Source organism: Elephas maximus, chromosome 1 (assembly GCF_024166365.1).
Source record: "Elephas maximus indicus isolate mEleMax1 chromosome 1, mEleMax1 primary haplotype, whole genome shotgun sequence".
Taxonomy (NCBI): domain Eukaryota; kingdom Metazoa; phylum Chordata; class Mammalia; order Proboscidea; family Elephantidae; genus Elephas; species Elephas maximus.
The window spans coordinates 101,234,353-101,252,676 of NC_064819.1; positions in this window are offsets into that span (position 1 = coordinate 101,234,353).

The window sequence follows — 18,324 nt, forward strand, 5'->3', positions numbered from 1 at the left end:
GGACACTCAGCTCCCCCTTAGCCGGCCTATAGGGGCCAAAGCGGAGGGCGCTTCAGGAACTACACGGAGGGGATGCCCACCGCACAAGGCTACCTGCCGGACACTGGCAGATTGCCAGGCCTTTCTTCGGAGGTGCCTCTGGGTGGGTTCCCAGTTAGTTAGTTGAGTGTTTAACCACGTGGCTACCCAGGGACTCCCTGGCTGTCTGTCTGCCAGCAACCAGGCCCAGCAATTCGGCCTGTCCTAGCCTGTGCAAACACGAAGGGAGATCAGGCTTCCCCTTTTCCCTGCCCCTGGAAGCTGAGACTGCCCAGCTGTGGCCTGGTTTCATCCTCACTGGGGACTGGGGCAGAAGCTGGGCAGGCTGTCTCTCTCCAGCTCCCCCATTATGGCTTGGCATCAGCATCTAGATTGCAGGTTACTTCTGCTTTTATCCAAAGCGGTCCTTAAGGGAGATGGGTTTCTGATTGAAATCCAGTCAATTGGTACTGAGGCTTGCAGGGCACAGCGTGAGCACACTTCTGGGGAAATTGCCCTGGTCGGGGGAGGAAGGGGGCCAGGGAGGGGAGGAGGAGCTCTGGCCTTGCTCTGCTCTCAAGCCTGTGAGCAAGCCTCCAGGTCCTCTGAATGGTATCAGTAGGAGCCCCCTACACAGAATCCACTCTGCTTCTCCAGTTCAGAGGCATTGATGGAGGGACTGTCTCCAGCGACCCCCAGAGGGCACTGCAGCCGGTCTTTGGCTTCCTGATAGTGTGTGGTTAATGAGCCCGAGGAGGTGGCCCAAGTAGGTGAGATAGGCTGTCTGTTTTGTGGGGAGGAAGCGTGCGGTCTGTGGTGAATCATGGTGGTTGGTCTGCCCAGATGTGAGCTAGTAGTGAACACCCTAGTTCCTGTTCTCCAAGATTTACCAACAAACAGGGAGGGGGAATGGGTCCCTGCAGAACACACAAGGCTGGGGATGGTCCTGCCATTGGTACTTGGGGGAGGGGGCTGTCCTCAGCTTAGGGCAGGGTGCTGTGCAATTCTTCACAGTGTGCATAGCAGGCTGGGCTCCAAGTTCCTTGTTATCTGTGCAGTGTCCCCATCCCCACCCCAGCCTTCCTTTCTCATCAGGGAGTAGTTTGAGGGGTGCCACGAAGGCATCTCAGATCCCCTACGTCTTTCCCCCATCAGGTCTGAAAGTCCTTGATGTAGAGGTTCTTGTACTCTAGATTACACATTACTCTTGCACAGCCTGATTTAAAACGTAAATTCTCCTGGGAGAGGCAACACTTTGAATCCCCAACCTCTCCTAGTGGAGGAGTTTATCAGCCCACCAGGAGCCATGTGGAGGAACCAGGTGCTAGGTTTCAAGGTGTGGAGAAAACCCCAAACCTAACTCGTTACCATCTAGTTGATTCCCACTCATGGCGACCCCATGTATCGAGAAGAACTGCTCGGTAGGATTTTCTGGTTGTATAATTGTTATAGAAGCAGTTTGCCAGGTCTTTCTTCCATGGTGCCACTGGGTGGATTAGAACACAGCAACTTTTAGGTTGGTAGACAAGTGCAAACCATTTGCACCATCCAGTGACCTAAGGTGTAGAGAGGCCCCCAGAAAAAAGAAAATGGGGCACAGGAAGGTGAAGGAAGACAAATGCTCCTGCTTCCCCATTGCCTGGGAGAGGCTGTGGCAGTGGGGAGGAAATGCAGAGACTTGGAGACCTTGAGTGTAGTACGTTTCCTGGTATCCCAGAAATGTCAGCAGCTCGTTCTGCCTGTTCTTCCTGGGCCAGCAAAGAACAGATCTATCATTTCTCTGTCCACTTTGGGACTTGCCTGGGATGAACATATTTTTTAAAAGGAATTCCAGTTGCTGCAGGAGCAGATGGTGCTGTAGGGCAGCTAAGAGCGGGAGAAAGAGCGCTTGGCTTGCAAGTTAGGAGAGCTGGGTCTTTGCCCTGCTCCTACCCCTTCTTAGACATGCGACTGTGGCCAGGTCACTCCCTTGCTGTCCCAGTTTCCCTTGTGAAGAATGAGTGGGTCCCCTCCAGTGTGCAGTGCTGAGGACTCCCTCCCCTGCAGGGCTGAGGATGGAATACTACCCTGGTCAGCAAGGAAGATTTATTTTCCTATTTATTTGTCCCTTCAGCTGGCGAACAGTGGGGCCTTCTTCCAGGCCATGGGGAGCAAAGCCCGCACCAACCACTACTTTGTTCACCATTCTCTGCCTGCAGTTGTTTGCCCGAGTAATTTTTTTAGCGGCCTCCCTGGCGGGGGCTGGGTCACTGTGTCCTGCATATTTGCCTCTGGCCCCTCCCCGTGGTTATCAGGAGGGGCAGCCCCAGGTGCAGGGGTGGATGAGACTGGAACACCCATCCGTCCCTCTGTCCATCCATCCGTTCATCATGGGTCAACTCCTGAGTCTTAAAGAATATTAAAGACCATCCAGTCTAGCTGCCACCTTGTGCCTTCAGGCCCCTCCTCAGAAGCTTTACCTCTTGTGGCGGGAGGCTGACCACCTCTAACTGACCTACTCTCTTAGAAAATTCATCTTTTTCTGGAACCAAAGTCTAGAACCTGTAACCCGTATCATCTCTTACTAACTGGGGGCAGTACATAGAACAAGATGAATTCCAGGGGACCGCCCTTCAGGTATTTCAGGGCAGCCATCTTATCCTCATTCCACCCCATCTTCTCAGGGCCCAACAAGCCCAGTGCCCTGATTGGCTGCTTCTGGGTCCCCTTACGATCTCACTCCTGACAAGAATTGATTGAACTTCTAGTCTGATGGCAGAGCCACTGGTCTTCAGGGGGCTCCCTGTCCATGGGGCCCCTAGTCCGGGAGACAGTCTTCCTAGGACCAAAAAAAAAAAAAAGAATAACAAAATTATACAAGCATTTAGAATTTCCATCTAGTGTGGCTACTGGTCTGGAAATCCACTCAGAGGCAAGTGGGTTTAGTAAAGTCTTCCCAAAAAACACCCATTGTCGTTGAGTCCATTCCGACTCATAGTAACCCTATAAGACAGAGTAGAACTGCCCCATAGAGTTTCCAAGGAGCGCCTGGTGGATTTGAATTGCTGACCTTTTGACTACGCCACCAGGGTTTTCAAAGTCTTTCAGGAACAGAGGTTTTCCAGTCTTCTCTGAAGCAGCCTTCCTGCCTTTTCTTAGAGAGCGTGGGGGCACCAGAGTGCTCCGAGAGGCACTGGGCTTGCTCTGTTGCCCCCACCTACCACAGAGTGGGAGAGGGAAAGAAGTCGGAGACAATATTCTTAAATTCTCCCCATCCCACTCCCAGCCAACCTGGCTGTTGGGGACCCACAGGCTTTGGTACCACAAGGATCCAGTCTCCTGTCCCTCAACATCTTCAGTCCCCAGTGCTCCCACTATTTCTCCAAACTCCTAGAAGTTGTTGCTGGGGGGACTGGCTCACACTGGCACACACATTGGCGCACAGGGCCTTCCACATCCATTCCTCCTCCATCCCACCCCCAGCTCTTAATTTATTATTGACTCCGGAACGGACTTTGAAATTATGGAAGACCATGTTGTTTCTTTCCTTGGTGTCTGTTATGGTCCCTGAGGGAAGGCGAGCTGAGAGCGCCAGATACACAAATATGCTGTGAAAACCCTGTGGAGTTGCGGTTCTTGCAAGGGGAAGGAAATCAGCTGCAATAAGCTGCGGCTGCAGCGCAGGAAAGCCTCCAATGTGGGCCCTCAGTGGGGCTCCGGGCCCCCTTTTCTTTGCTTTCCCCCTTCCCGATCACCTGGCCGGGGACCTCTGTCTTCATGTCCCCCTGCAGGACAGTGACATCAGAGGGGATTATCAACTTCCTGGGGCCTGTGAAGAAGAGGAGGAGGCCAGGGCACACAAAGAAGCAGTCTCTGGCCCTCTCCCTGAGCGATTAGCTTGAATAAGGTGGTAGGAGGGGCAGGTGGGAGTCAATTTTCATTTTCCTAGAATGATTAGAAGGGAGAGTGTTATTTGGAAGTTTCTGAGAGGTGAAACGGGTTCATTGGCCACCAAATGAAAAGACCAGTAGGCATCTGGCCTTTCCCTTTTCCTCTCCTGAGGAGAACCAAGGGCTAAAACCCTTAAGTGACTGCCTCATAGCAGGTGGTGCACTTACACAGAAAATAGAGCTGGCCTGGGGCTGGGGCCACGGAAGGCGCTGGTTCTAGCCCTCAGCTGGCTAATGAGTTGGCTCACCATGACCTGGTCTTGGGCTTGTCTCTGGCCTTTAGCACAGAGAACTTAACTACATCAGGTGGCAGATGTTAAATGTTAATCGCACTGAGTAGGTTAGGCTCTCCCGCTAACTTGCTTTGTGACCTATGGCAAGTCACCTAACCTCTTCCAGTTTTATTTTTAATGTGTCAAAGGAGAGCAAAAGCAAGATGAATGGAACATTCCTGGGACACAAGAGTAATCACCGTGGGACACAGTGTTTTATACTTGTGACCCGAACACGCTTTCCCACATGTCCACCAGCCAAAGTAACATGCTGTCTGCCAGTCTGACCCACCAACAACGCTATTAAAGGGACACTTTTACATCCAATGGTACAATCATGATTTTTCATAGCTAATTATTATCTTGGTGATTTAAAACCCTAGTGCTGAAATGAATTCCTAACAATATGGCTGTGTCGTTTTGCTTCTTTAAAACTTACTAAGATCTTTTTCCTTGGAGAGATGGTGGGGTATAGTGGTTAAAAGCCTGAGCTCAGGAGTCTGAATGGCTGAGTTTGAATCCCAGCTCTGCCACTTACCAGCTATATGACCTTGAGCATGTTCCTTAACCTCTCTGTGCCCCAGTTTCTTCATCTCTAAAGTGGAGATAGTAATACTACATTATGAAGTTGTCGTGAGGTTCAAATGAATCAATTTGTGGGAAGGGCTTAGGACTGTATCTGGCATCTGTAAGTACTTGGTAAGTGTTGAGTCGCTGGGTGGTGCTGTTAATACACTCGGCTGCTTACTGAAAGGTTGGAAATTCAAGTTTACTCAGAAGAAAGGCCGGGTGATCTACTTCCAAAAAATCAGCCACTGAAAACCCTATGAAGGGCAGTTCTACTCTGACACACGTGGGGTCCTCATGAGTCAGAACCAACTCAACGGCAACTGGAAAGTGTTGAGTAAACACTGTAAACAATAACTACAACACTTCAACACTTCTCAGGAAAAGTGGGCTCTCGATTTTTATCACGATGGGCCCTGAATCTTTGCTGGAGTGATTGATGGGGGTACATGTAATATCTGAAATCCCAAGAAGCACTCAACAGGATGATCTTTAAGGTATGCTTTTAGTTGAAGTGCTGGGGGTGGTGTGTGTGTATGAGTCTGTGTTTCTGGTTAATAGAATATTCTGGATAACTGAGAGTAGCCCACCTCTTTTAGTTTTATTCCCCTCGAAGTCGAAAGTTTAGTTGAAATGCACAAATCTCTTTCCTTGCTTTATTCAGCAGGGTTGTCGATATTCCTCTCTGCGGACACAGCAAGTAATTATTGAACGAGCCCTGCGCAGACTGGTGGAAGGCAGGCAAGTCGGTCCTGCCACCATCTTCTCTCCACTCCAGGCTTCCATATGCATAAAATGATGGTAATAATGCTCAATATTGACGTTATCAAGGATTTTATTTTACTTAGATCCACAATCAATGCCCATGGGAGCAGCAGTCAAGAAATCAAACGCTGTATTGCATTGGGCAAATCTGCAAAAGGCCTCTTTAAAGTTAAAAAACAAAGATGTTATTTAGAGGACTAAAGTGCACCTGACCCAAGCAATGCTATTTTCAATCACCTCATATGCATGTAAAAGCTGGACAATGAATAAGGAAGACTGAAGAAAAATTGATGCCTTTGAATTACGGTATTGGCGAAGAATATTGAATATACCATAGACTGCCAGAAGAACAAACAAATCTGTCTTGGAAGAAGTACAGCCAGAATGCTCCTTAGAAGCGAGGATGGCAAGGCTTCGTCTCAAGTACTTCAGACATGTTATCAGGAGGGACCAGTCTCTAGAGAAAGACATCATGCTTGGTAAAGTAGAGGGTCAGCTAAAGAGAGGAAGACCCTCAGTAAGATGGACTGACACAGCGGCTGCAACGATGGGCTCAAGCATCAAGCATAACAACAGTTGTGAGGATGGCGCAGGACTGGGCAGTGTTTTTTTCTGTTGTATATAGGGTCACTACGAGTCAGAACCAATTGGACAGCACCTAACAACAACAATAGATGAAGTTGGGCTTTCCCTCCTCATGAGGGGAAATCAGGTGGGGTGATGGCATCAAGAGGACTTTACTGTAAAGTGCTGGACACCCAAGAGGGCACGTCATCCTCACCATGGAGCCCCTGCTCCCTGCTGAGAGGAGCCATTTTCAGAACAAGAAGCCACGTCATCCCAGGCCACAGACGCCTAAAGGGGAGTGCCAGAAGATGGACTAAGGGTGCTGAGCCTGGGGCTTCTCCTCAGGGGTTAGAATGTTATTTTGTTCCTTTTGAGGTTCTTTTCTGATCTGGTTTTGTCCTAAAAGTGAACACAAAAATCCAGTTAATGGACAACGCTATGAGGTGAGATTCAGAGGTTAGATGTGTGTGTTTAAGACATACCGTACACACATGTAGTGCCTGTGCAGGCCCAGCCTTGCCAGACGCCATCATAACAATTATTTTAGTTTCCAGAGCTCATGTTCAGTCCACACCTCATGCTTTGCAGACGTAGACGTTCGTTCGCCTGATAGGTATTTATGGAGCAGCAGCCAGATGCTGTTCTAGGTGCTGGGGAGACAGCCATGAATAAAACTGACAAGGTCCCTGCCCTCATGGAGCCTACGTTTTGGTGACCCTATGTGTGTCAGAATAGAGCTGTACTTCACAGGGTTTTCAATGGCTGATTTTTTGGAAGTAAATCACCAGACTTTTCTTCCAAGACATCCCTGGGTAGTCTTGAACCGCCAACCTTTCAGTTAGCAGCCAAGTGCTTAGCAATTTGCATCCCCCCCACACACACAAAAAAAACCTCAGTTGTCATTGAGTTGATTCCATCTCATGGCAACCCCATGTGTGTCAAGGTAGAACCGTGTTCCATGGAGTTTTCATGGCTATGACTTCTCAGACACAGATCTCCAGGCCTTTCTTCTGAGGTACCTCTGGGCGGACTTGAGCCACCAACCTTTCAGTTAGTAGCTAAGCGCTTAACCATTTACACCAGTCAGGGCACGTTCCGGTAGAGAGAGACTTACAATAAACAGGAAGACAAGTAAGTGGGTTTTGAATTGCAATGAGTGCTTTGAAGAAAATAAGCCAGGGCAATGGGATTGAGAGTGAATGGGGGTAAGGGCACTTCCTTCAGAGTGGTCAGGACAGTATAGAGTCTACTGAGTGTGCAACTTTATGTAACAGAGATTGTCCTAAGTTCTTTAATAAAAATGCTACTGCTTCCCTGTGTAATAATATGATAATTAATAGTTATGTGCTTGTCATACCCTGTCTGGGTGGTTTATAAGAACCGACTCATCTAATGCCCCAACAACCCCAGGAGGAGGATACCATTATTACCTCCATTTTACAGATGAAAAACTGAGGCCCAGAGAGGTTAATTAACTTTTCCAACATTGCACAGCTAGTAAGAAGTAAAAATGGGATTTGAGGCTCTGATGGATTTATATAAAATTGTTGCTTTGGAGGGACTACAGTTTAAGTATTTGAACTGCCAATTGAATAGTTACACGTATTAAGTATTCTTCACTCAATTTCACCCATTTTCAAAATGCGTTTAGTAATTTGTAGGTTTTATTTCATTTTAGTGGAGAGGGCCTCCTTTGGAATTTGGGAAGTTAATGGTTCAGGGAGATTGGTAGCTTCCAGGGTGGTAAAGGTAGAGAAATCACGAACTTGTGCAATATGAGAGCTGCAAAAGTCGTGTAGAACACCTGGCCAAGTCACATATGTGTAGATCAAGAAAGTGGGCCCAGAACCACACACACACACACACACACACACACACACATATATACTGGTTTTCCCTCCATCTAGCCTCCAGTGCATTTTGAAGAGCGTGTCAGATTCTATTAAGAGTAACCAAACACAGTGTTGAGACACGGTTTCGGCCTGTCTATCCAGGGACCCACAGCTTTGGAGGCAGCAAATATGCCCATTTGTTACTATTTGCAAAGATGGTATACACCAACATGGGCTTTCTGTAAACAAATTAAAAAGTAATAAAATGGCCCCATCTGCATACTAGAGCCATGTGCTTCCATTTTAATGAAGCTTGCTATATAGCAAAGCCATTTGGATGGCTTGCCAAACGTTGCTAATGCCCAGGGCTGAATATGGAACTGTGTTGTCCTTCCTTCCTTCAGTTCTTCCTTCCTTTAGTGTGTACTGGGTGCCTGCCTATGTGGGCAGGGCTACAGAGGACCTGGTCCCGGCCTGTGCGTACGTTACAGCTAAATATCAAGGTCAGATATCATAAGAGGGTCTACATGAGCTGAATAAACAGTAATAACAGTAATAATATTTAATCAGCATTTACCATATGTCCGGGTAGCGATATTTTCTGTCTGCCCCTCCAAATCCTCTCTCGGCCCTCTCCTACCCTGTGCTGTGCCCCCTGGAAGTTGACCTGTGTGGTTGCATCCCCAGGGTCTCTCGTTTCCTCCTCTGGTTGGCTTTGCCCCATGGGAGGCACCAGTAGGAGATGGGAGGGAGAACGGTGAGTGAGGGTGCATATTTATTTTGGGATGGCAGTGACTGTTTCCTTAGTACTCACGTCTCCTGTCCCAGCCCCTCTCCTAGCTCTATCTCCAGCTACCAGTAGCTGCTCCCTCCCTGTACGCTTTTAGACCTAGGAGTAGTAACAGCTCCATATTGCCAGCCCCCTGGGGTGCTGTACTAACCCTTATTGCTTTCCCTCAACCCTGCGTGCATCTTTGCCAACAACCCTTTTGGTTAACTTTCCTCAGTAGCTTGAATGAACCATCTGTTTCTTTCCAGGGCCCTGATTAATATAAGCAGCCTGAGCTAAGCCTTCACGGATATGATCTCCATTCTCAAAACAACTCTGTAGGGTAGGGGCTATTATTAGCCCCATTTACAGATGAGGAAACTGAGGTTCAACTTCCCCAAGACCAATGAAGGGGCAGAGTTTGAACTTCAGTCAACAGAATTTAGCTCTTAATCACTGCCTCACCTGCTGGAGAAGAAGGACTCCAGCCCTGTTTACCTTCAGGCACCACTAGGGAGGGGACCGGCCCACTCACCTGTCATGCAAGCATTTGTTAACAAATATTTATTGAGTGACTGCTACCAGCCGAGAGTCTCTGGGTGAGGCAAATGGTTAAGTCCCCCACTACTACCTGTCAGATTGGAGGTTTAAGTCCACCCAGATGTACTTCAGAAGAAAGTCCTGTTGATCTGCTTCTGAAAAATCAGCCGTTGAAAATCCTATGGAGCACAGTTCTACTCTGACACATGTGGGGTCGTTACGAGTAGGAATCAACTCAATGGCAACTGGTTTGGTTTTGGCTTACTATGAGCCAGGCACAGTGTCAGGCACTGGGATTTAGAGATTAAAAAAATAACCATCCCATTTCCTTGGGAGAGGACCACAGCCTGGTCCCATGGCTGTCAACCCTGGCTGTCTATTAGCATCACCTGGAGTTAAAAAAAAAAAAAAAAATCAATGCCTCCCCCCGCCCATCTCCCCCAACCTGACCAACTGAATCAAAATCTCTGGTGGGGAAGCCTGAGTGTTAGTGCTTTAGAAAACTCCCCTGGGTAGTCTAATGAGCATTGAAGTTAAGGACTGAAGATGAGGTCCACACTTGAGAGCAATGGGGGTCAGAGAAGTTTGAGAGAATGTAGGGTGGGGGTGATTGGGACATGCGGGCTGGGCCTGGAGAGCTTGGAAAGATGGAGGCTGTTGGAGGCACAGTTATGGATACTTGTTAGACATAACCAAACACCTCGTGGGACTGGATTTCTGGGTTTGAAGGTTTAGGATATAGTCTCGTAGGACATATCGGTTAATTGGGATAATATGGTTCATAAAGTTATGTTCTATACCCTAGTTTGATGAGTAGTACCTGGTGTCTTAAAAGCTTGCAAACTGCTATCTAAAGTACACTCAGGGAAGAAGGTGTGTCCCCAACACGATGTCCTTCAACCTCAACCACCAACCTCAACCCTTACCAAGTCTTTTGAATTCTTGTCCATAGCTTTAATGCTCTATCTTGCTGCTCACCTTCCTAGAGGAAAACAGAAAAAAGGAAATCAAAGACTCAAAGAAGAAAATAGTCTACAGGACAAATAGTCTACATGAACCATGGCCTCATCTACACTGAGACCAGAAGAACTAGATAGTGCCCGGCCACCACTACCAACCATTCTAATCAGAGCCACAATAGGTGGACCCTGAAGGAATGAGATAAAAATGTGAAATAGAACCACAAATTCCTTTAAAACAAACAAACGGAGTTACCCAACTGGTTGAGACTGGAAGACCCCTGAGACTATCGCCCTGACATAATCTTCAAACCTTGAACAGGGAAACTAACCTGAGGTCACCTTGTAGCTAAATAACAAATTGGCTCAAAAAATAATGAGTATCGCCAGTAAGCACTGTGCTCCTTTAAAAAAATCGACTATATGAGACCAAATGGTCAACAATTACTTTAAAACAAAGATAAGAATGTGAGGGAGGGGAAAGGGAAACTAGATTAATGGAAATTGAACAACCAGAACAGAAATAATGCAAATGTTCACGGATTGTGAAGAATGTAACTGATGTCACTGAACAACTTGTGTAAAAATTCTTGAATGGGAACTAAACTGCTGTGTAAACCTTCACTGAAAAGACGATAAAACATTATTTAAAAAAAAAATGGAGATTGGCAGAGGTGAGTGTTTAGACTGGGAGGGTGGCTGGTCTGCATGTTTGCAATTATTCATTCAATAAACACTACCAGTTGGGTAGCTCCTCAACTGCAGGCAATTCCTGTAGTTCAGGTGCAGAGATGGTCCTTCTGACTGGGCACTGGAGAGGGACTGGGTGTCAGGGAGCCAACTACACTCTTTCCTGTCCCTGTAGCCAGGACCAGGTTTGTGAAAGCTGCTGGCGGGAGTTGGGGGCAGGACCAGGGAAGAGGGTGTGTCCCCAACATGACATCCCTCAGTCCCGACCACCAAAATTAGAAGCTGGCATAGACAGACTCCGTGACTTTCACTGAGTTTTTGAATTCTTGTCCAGGGCTTTTAATGCTCTGTCTCACTGTCCACCTACCCAAACAGGATAACAGGAAATTTGTGAGTGAAGAGAACATGTGTCACCCTCTCCCTAAAGCACCCATAAGGCCAAAGTCTCATCCTTGGAGATAAGTGAGGTGACACCAAAGGAGATACTATCTCCTGCCCTTAGAAAGCCCCGGCCTGAGGGGAGACACAGTCCTGCCCTCAGGGAGCCCCAGTCTGAGGGGAGACATAACACTGCCCTCAGGGACTCTCAGTTTGAGGGGGAAAAGCAGGTGCCAGGTATGGCAGCCTCAGCCCAAACTTTCAATTTCTTCTTCCAGAAGACTCCCCTGACTTCACCCGCTCCTCCTCCCACATGCTCTCCACTCTTCACCCTCACCAGCCTTGTGGCCCTTATCCCACCATCTTGACCTCCTACACATCAGCCCCCTCCCCTCCAGATGGTGAGGCCTCAAAGCATGTCTGTCTCATTCTTTTTTTTTTTTAATATATATCTAGAGTCCCCAATGCCTGCAACGATGCCAGATGGACCGGCAGCTGATAATGATCATTAAGCATTTAGTCTGTGCTACATATTGTCTGAAATCTTTATCTGTATTATTATTTAATCTTTACAACAGCACTGGGGGACAGCTTCTATTACTAGCCTCATTTTATAGATGAGGAAACAGAGGCACAGAGGGGTTAAGCAACTTGCGCAAGGGTGCAGAGCTGGTCAGCACCATAGGTTGAACCCAGGCGGTCTGGCTGTGGGCCCATGCTCTTGATCACTTGCCATCCTCCTCTCATAGAAATGGGCTGGACCAATCAGGTGTAGTTCTGAGGCCAAGGCTTGGTTGGAGGAAGCAGGCCTCACCTCCGTGCCCTTTTGGCTAAGCATCCCTGGGAAAGAAGGAGTTCAAGATCGACTTGTTCCTCCGACTCTGCTCCCTGTCCTTGTGCTGAGAGGCTGAGGGTTTGGGGGTATGGCAGCTCTGGCCTCGAGTGGACAGAGAGCATGGCGGGTTGTCAGTTGCTAGCTTACTGAGAAGGGTGGGTCCTTCCAGCCCTGCACAGATGGTAGTCCCAGTTGGAGGCAGGAAACTCTATTAGCAGCTCAGGTCTGCTGCATCTGGAGCCGGGATCAGCCTTCCTTCTGCCCCCTTCCTGGAGGGGAAGGTGGGTCACAGTGGCTTCAAGGTGGCCCAGGAGAAACAGACTACACCTCCTCAGGTGGCTGCCCTGGCAGTACACCCAGCCCCCACCAGGGGGTCACTCAAGGCTAAGTCTGCAGGAAGCTAAAGCACCACCTACCCGGGCTAGGATTCGTGCATTAACTCTTTTAATCCCCACAACAGCCCTGGGTGGTGGCAACTCTTGATATCCAGGTTTTGCTACAGGTTCAGAGAGACTGAGTCACTTGCCCAAGGTCACACAGGCCATGCTAAATCCAGAGCCAGGGTCCTTGACCACTAGACATCGCCTCTGTGTCTGGCAGCCTTGTTGAGCCAGCCCACACAACTGGACCTATGCCTCAGTTTCTTCTCCGAGCCTCTAGCCCCCCAGTGGAAATATCCTTGCCTGGAACCCCCACCTAACATGGTAGTTCAGAGCTTGAGCACTGGAGTCATACTCCGGCTCTGCTGTGTGGTCCTCGTTAAGCTACCTACTCTCTCTGTGCTTCAGTTTCCACAGGTTCAAGATACAGGTGATAATCTGGTGGGGTGGCCTAGAAATCTGAATTTTAAAATCAGTGCCCCAGTTGAATCTGAAGTCCACTAAAGTCTGAAACCTCTGGCATGGAAGGTAGGGGGAGTCATAAAAATTGTTTAGACTAGGGTCAGGTGAGATCCCACCTGCTAACCCTAAGATTCTCTGACATCTGACCCTTTCACGCTAAACTCCTGTTGAGAAAAACTCTAGGAACCCCTTTTCCTCTCACTATAGTGCTGGCCCGTGAATTGGATATTCCATGGTCTCACAAAATCTCCTACATGACAAGAAGCCCTAAGGCCCCGCATTGCAGCACTCAGCCTCTTAGTAAGAAGCAGGTACAATGGCTCCTTGTACTTGGGGGCTGGGCCTGTGTTAGTGCATAGCTGTGCACATCTCTGGGTCCGTGTAGGTCTGTGTGTGTGTCTCTGTGTGTGCATATGTCTGTGCCCCTGTATCTCTATGGGTGTCTGTGCCCGTGTACCTGTGTGTTCATACGTGTCTTTGTATCTGGGTGTGCAGCAGCAGCGTATCTCTGGTGTCGAGGTAGCTCGGGCTGGTGTTACTGGGTCTGAAGAGCTGGCAGCTCCCTCTCAGCCTCCTGGCATCCCTGCAGACCCAACTGTCTGCTCTCTCTGGAGTTGAGGTTAGTTTTCCTTAACTATCTCCTGCCTGAGTCCTGGACCACCATCTTGAACTGTGTACTGCTCAGCAGGCCAGCACCAAGTCACAGGGGTAGGGCACCAGAACTGGGAGCCACTAGAGGTCACCCAGGCTGAGGCCCTGGGAGCAGAGTGGAAGGGCCACAGAGTCTGTGACCTGCCTCCTGTATGGTATTGGCTGAGTGACTTTGGGACAGGGAGTTGGTGGATCGTCCGGAGTTCAATCATGTTTAAAATGGGACAGATAATAAGTATGTCATGGGACTGTTAGGAGGCAGGAATGACACAGAGTATGTGAGAAGACATGAGAAGTCAGGAACCCATGGTTTAGTTGAAAAGATAGACTCATCACCAAATTATAAACTAGACATGATAATGTTGTTGTTGTTAGGTGCTGTTGAATTATTTTTGACTCATAGTGACCCCAGGTGACAGAGTAGAACTGCCCCATAGGGTTTTCTAGGCTGTAACCTTTACGGAGCAGATCAACAGATCTTTCTCCCTCGGAGCTACTCGGTGAGTCGAACTGCCAACCTTTTGGTCAGCAGCTGAGTGCTTAACTGTTGTGCCACCGGGATTCCTAAACATAATAATAAAAAAAGCCATCGTAGTCGAGTCAATTCTGACTCAGAGCAACCCTATAAGACAGAGTACAACTGCCCCATAGAGTTTCCAAGGAGTGACTGGTGGATTCGAACTGCTGACCTTTTGGTTAGCAGCTGAACTCTTAACCACTTTGCCACCAGGCCTCCAACATAATAAAAACCCCACTGCCATCGAGTCATTTCCAACTCATAGTGACCCTATAGGACAGAGTAGAACCGCCCTATAGAGTTTCCAAGGAGCACCTGGCGGATTTGAAATGCCGACATTTTGGTTAGCAGCCATAACACTTAACCACTATGCTATCAGGTTTTCCTCCAACATAATAGTAGCCATAATAATAATATTTGCCGAGGGCTTACTAAGTGTTATGCACTGGGCTAAGCACTTCACAAGCCCTCATATAATTCCCACAGCAACCCTATGAGGTAGCTTCTATTATTATCCCCACTTTACAGATGATGGCACTGAGGCTGAGAGAGGTGAAGTGACTTGTCCAAGATCATATAGGCAAGAAGTGACAGAACTGGGATTTGAACCCAGACAGCCAACCCAAGCATCAGGGGAGATAGGAAGCTGGGCATGGTTCTTCCTGGATAGATGAGGATGGAGGGCAGCAAAGGTCAGAAAGCCCGTCAGAAAGCCCATCGGGGAGGGAATATATCCCAGCTGGATAAGGAGCAAAGATCTTGCTGACTTTCATCCATCTCTCCACCTACGGTCCCGGAGGCCTGGTGAGGTGGCTCCTATCTCTGCTTCACCAGAATGGGCTGGTTCCAGGTCTGAGCATTCTTCTTTTATTGTGGGTAATAAACCTCCCTTCTTATTCCCCTCCAAACAGGCTGTTTTGTGACTCCTCAGTTCTTCTGTCGCCATAGCACCAATAAGCCCCGTCTTTACGGCCAACGGCAGACACGTTGAGCTGGTTAGGGCTGCTCCCTCGCCTGGTGTTTGCCCAGCATCTAAGAGGAGGCCTCGGCCCCATTTCTGCTCCTCTGTAGGGGAGCTGAGTAGCTTCTTTCTTTTTTTAATAGTTCCACTCCAGGAACTGGGTCCCCTAATCTCTTTTCCAATCTTTGGTTACAACACTATTAATTCCACAGCCATATGGTGTGTAAAAGGTCTTCCGGTTCCCAGTAGTCTTGGCTGTGATGACACAATCCTAGAAAGTACTGACTCAACATCAGGGTGGGACTGGGAGCCTGATGCTTATTGGCTGTGGGTCAGCTCACCCTGGGCTATGCGATAGACATTGAACCCTTTCCAATGACAGCCCTTAGAGGGGTATGACCTCGGGCAGGTTACTTGGCCTCTGTGGGCCTTAGTTTTCTCATCGGTAAATTGGGGGTGGTGTTAAGACTTACAAATGAGTTAGGAGCTGTAAAACAACTTCTAATAGCATCTCCACACAGCAAGCCCTGTCAAGGTTATCCGCTGTGACAGTGGTACTGAGGATGATGATGGATGAGACTCAGGGGCTGAAGTTACTTGCCCAGGCCACACAGCCGGGATTTCAATCCAGGCCTCTCTGGCTCCTAAACTCGTACTCATTCCCCACACTGTGTTGACATCTAATCCAAACCCTTCATTCTACAGGAAAGGAAAAATCGAACACCTAAGAGGTGCAGTAACTTCTCCAAGCGCGTACAGCAGCAAGCCAGGAGGATGCATGGGAAAATGCCCTGTGTGGGTCCTAAAAGGCCTCAGTTTCCTAGTCTGTAGAATGGGTGAGGAGGTTGGTTGGGCTCGATGGGCTCTAAGGCACACTCTAGCTCTACATTTGAGAGGTAGAGTCTGGATCTAAATCAGAGGGAATGATAGTGTTAGAAACCTTTTGCCGTTGAGTTGATTCTGACTCATAGCGAACCTATGGACGAGTAGAACTGTCCCATAGGGTTTCCAAGGGAGGGGCTGGTGGATTCAAACTGTCGACCTTTTGGTTAACAGCCAAGCTTTTAACCACTATGCCACCAGGGCTCCATAGTGATAGAAGAGCCCTTAAAGCTCAGCCAGTCCAACCTGGTGATCTCAGAGTTGTGTGTGGCCCACCGTCCCATTCTGTTTAGTTTGCAGAATTTTTTTTTTGCATTGGAATTTGTTAACGTGGGTAGCTGTCTCCAGTGTGCCTTAGGGTGTTCCACTCCCTAAGGTCTCACCCCAGGTCTCCTCACACACTTTGTCTCCTGGGTCCAACTCCTTCATTGATCAGAAAATAATAACTATGGTAATAGTAATAGTTGTTATTATTGCTGTTACTATCATGGCTAAATTTATTAACTCTTCCTATGTGCCAGATGCTATGCTAAGACCATTTATGTGAACTGACTCGTTTAGCCTTACAACATCCCTGTATTGTAGGTATGAGTCCCATTTTACAGACGAGGAAAATGAGGTCCACGGCAGTCGAGTAACTTGTCCAACACTCTACAGTAGGACTGAGGCCTGGAGATGGAGCATAATTCGCCCAAACTGGCAAAAAATGATCTTCTGGGTTCACCATTCTGTGTTCTTTGTACTAAACTATGTCCCAGTCAGGCTAGGCGTTGTCTTGGGGGGTTCCCTCTCGCCCTACCTTCTGGGCTGGGGGTCAGGGAATAGTCAAATGGAGGAGGAGGGGGCAGTCCTCATCTCCACTCTCTCTTCCCACCAAATGGCCCCCCGCCCCAGCTTCTCCAGGGATCCTACATTCTGATGGCTGGAAAGGATCAAAACAGCAAGTTAAAAGCAAAACCCCACAACATTTTCTGCACAATTCCCCCTGCCTCTTGAGGAAGCAGGCACTCTTGAGGTGTTGGTGGGAGCTTTCAAGTTGTCGGGAAACAGAAACGGGCTGCTTTCGTGGCTCTTGCTCTGCATCTGAGGCCCTCGGTGCAGAGAGCTATTATTAGCACTGCCTTCACTCTCTGCCAAGGAGGACTCCCCTCGAAGAAATAATTAAATGCATTATTCGGTGCAAAATAAAAGCATACATCCACATTTGCAGCCTGAGACGCGATCACATTCATTTTTGCCATTTTTATTCTTGGGAGGCTTTGTAGCTGCATCACTTCTAAATAAGGCCACTAACCTCTGAGGAGGGCTGTATGGCGCGTAGAGGGTGGGCCCTGGTGGGGTAGCGGCAATCCATGGAGGTGGTTTGACTCTGGGTTTCTGGAAATGGGCCCTGGAAATGAGGCCTTGGGAGAGCCGCAAGGGCCGAGGTGCCTGGACCTGGACCCGGACCTGGGCCAGACAAGGCTGGGCTGCCCCTTTGCTGACCAGGTGGAGAATAGGGATTGGATGGTGTCTTAGTCATCCAGTGCTGCTGTAGCAGAAATATCACAACTGGGTGGCTTTAACAAACAGAAATTTATTTTCTCACAGTTTGGGAGGCTGGAAGTTAGAATTCAGGGTGCTGGCTCTAGGGGAAGGCTTTCTCTCTCTGTCAGCTCTGGAGGAAGGTCCTTGTCTCTTTTAGCTTCTGCTTTCTGGTTCCTTGGAGATCTCCATGTGTCTTGGTATTTCTTTTCCCCCATCTCTGCTGTTTTTTTTTTTTTTTCTGCTTACTTGTTTAATCTTTTTTTATCTCTCTAAAGAAATTGACTCAAGATACCCTATACTTATCCAGCCTCATTAACATAACAAAGACAACCCATTCTCAAATGGAATTATAACCACAGGCATAGAGGTTAGGATTTACAACACAGATATTCGGGGTCATAATTCAATCCATAACAGAAGGTATGGCCATCTGCCCCCAGGTGGCATGACCGTGGCCTCTGGAGGCTCTGCTTTGTCTAAGCTGAGTTATCTCTGGTAAGAAACCTCTTCTCTGAATCTTATCTATCAGAGCTGAAAACTGGGTTGTTTTCTTAAATTCCTCCCTCTCCTTCAGCTTCCATATCAAATCCATTTCCTAGCCCTGCTGGTTTCACTTACTAACCAGTTACCCTCGAGTTGACACTGACTCATGGTGACCCCAGGTGGGTCAGAGTAGAGCTGTGCTCCACAGGGTTTTCAATGGCTGATTTTTTGTAAATAGATGACCAGACTTTTCTTTTGAGTTGCCTCTGGGTGGACTTAAACCTCCAACCTTTGGTTAGCAGTCGAGAGCATTAGCCATTGGCACCACTCAGGGACTCCT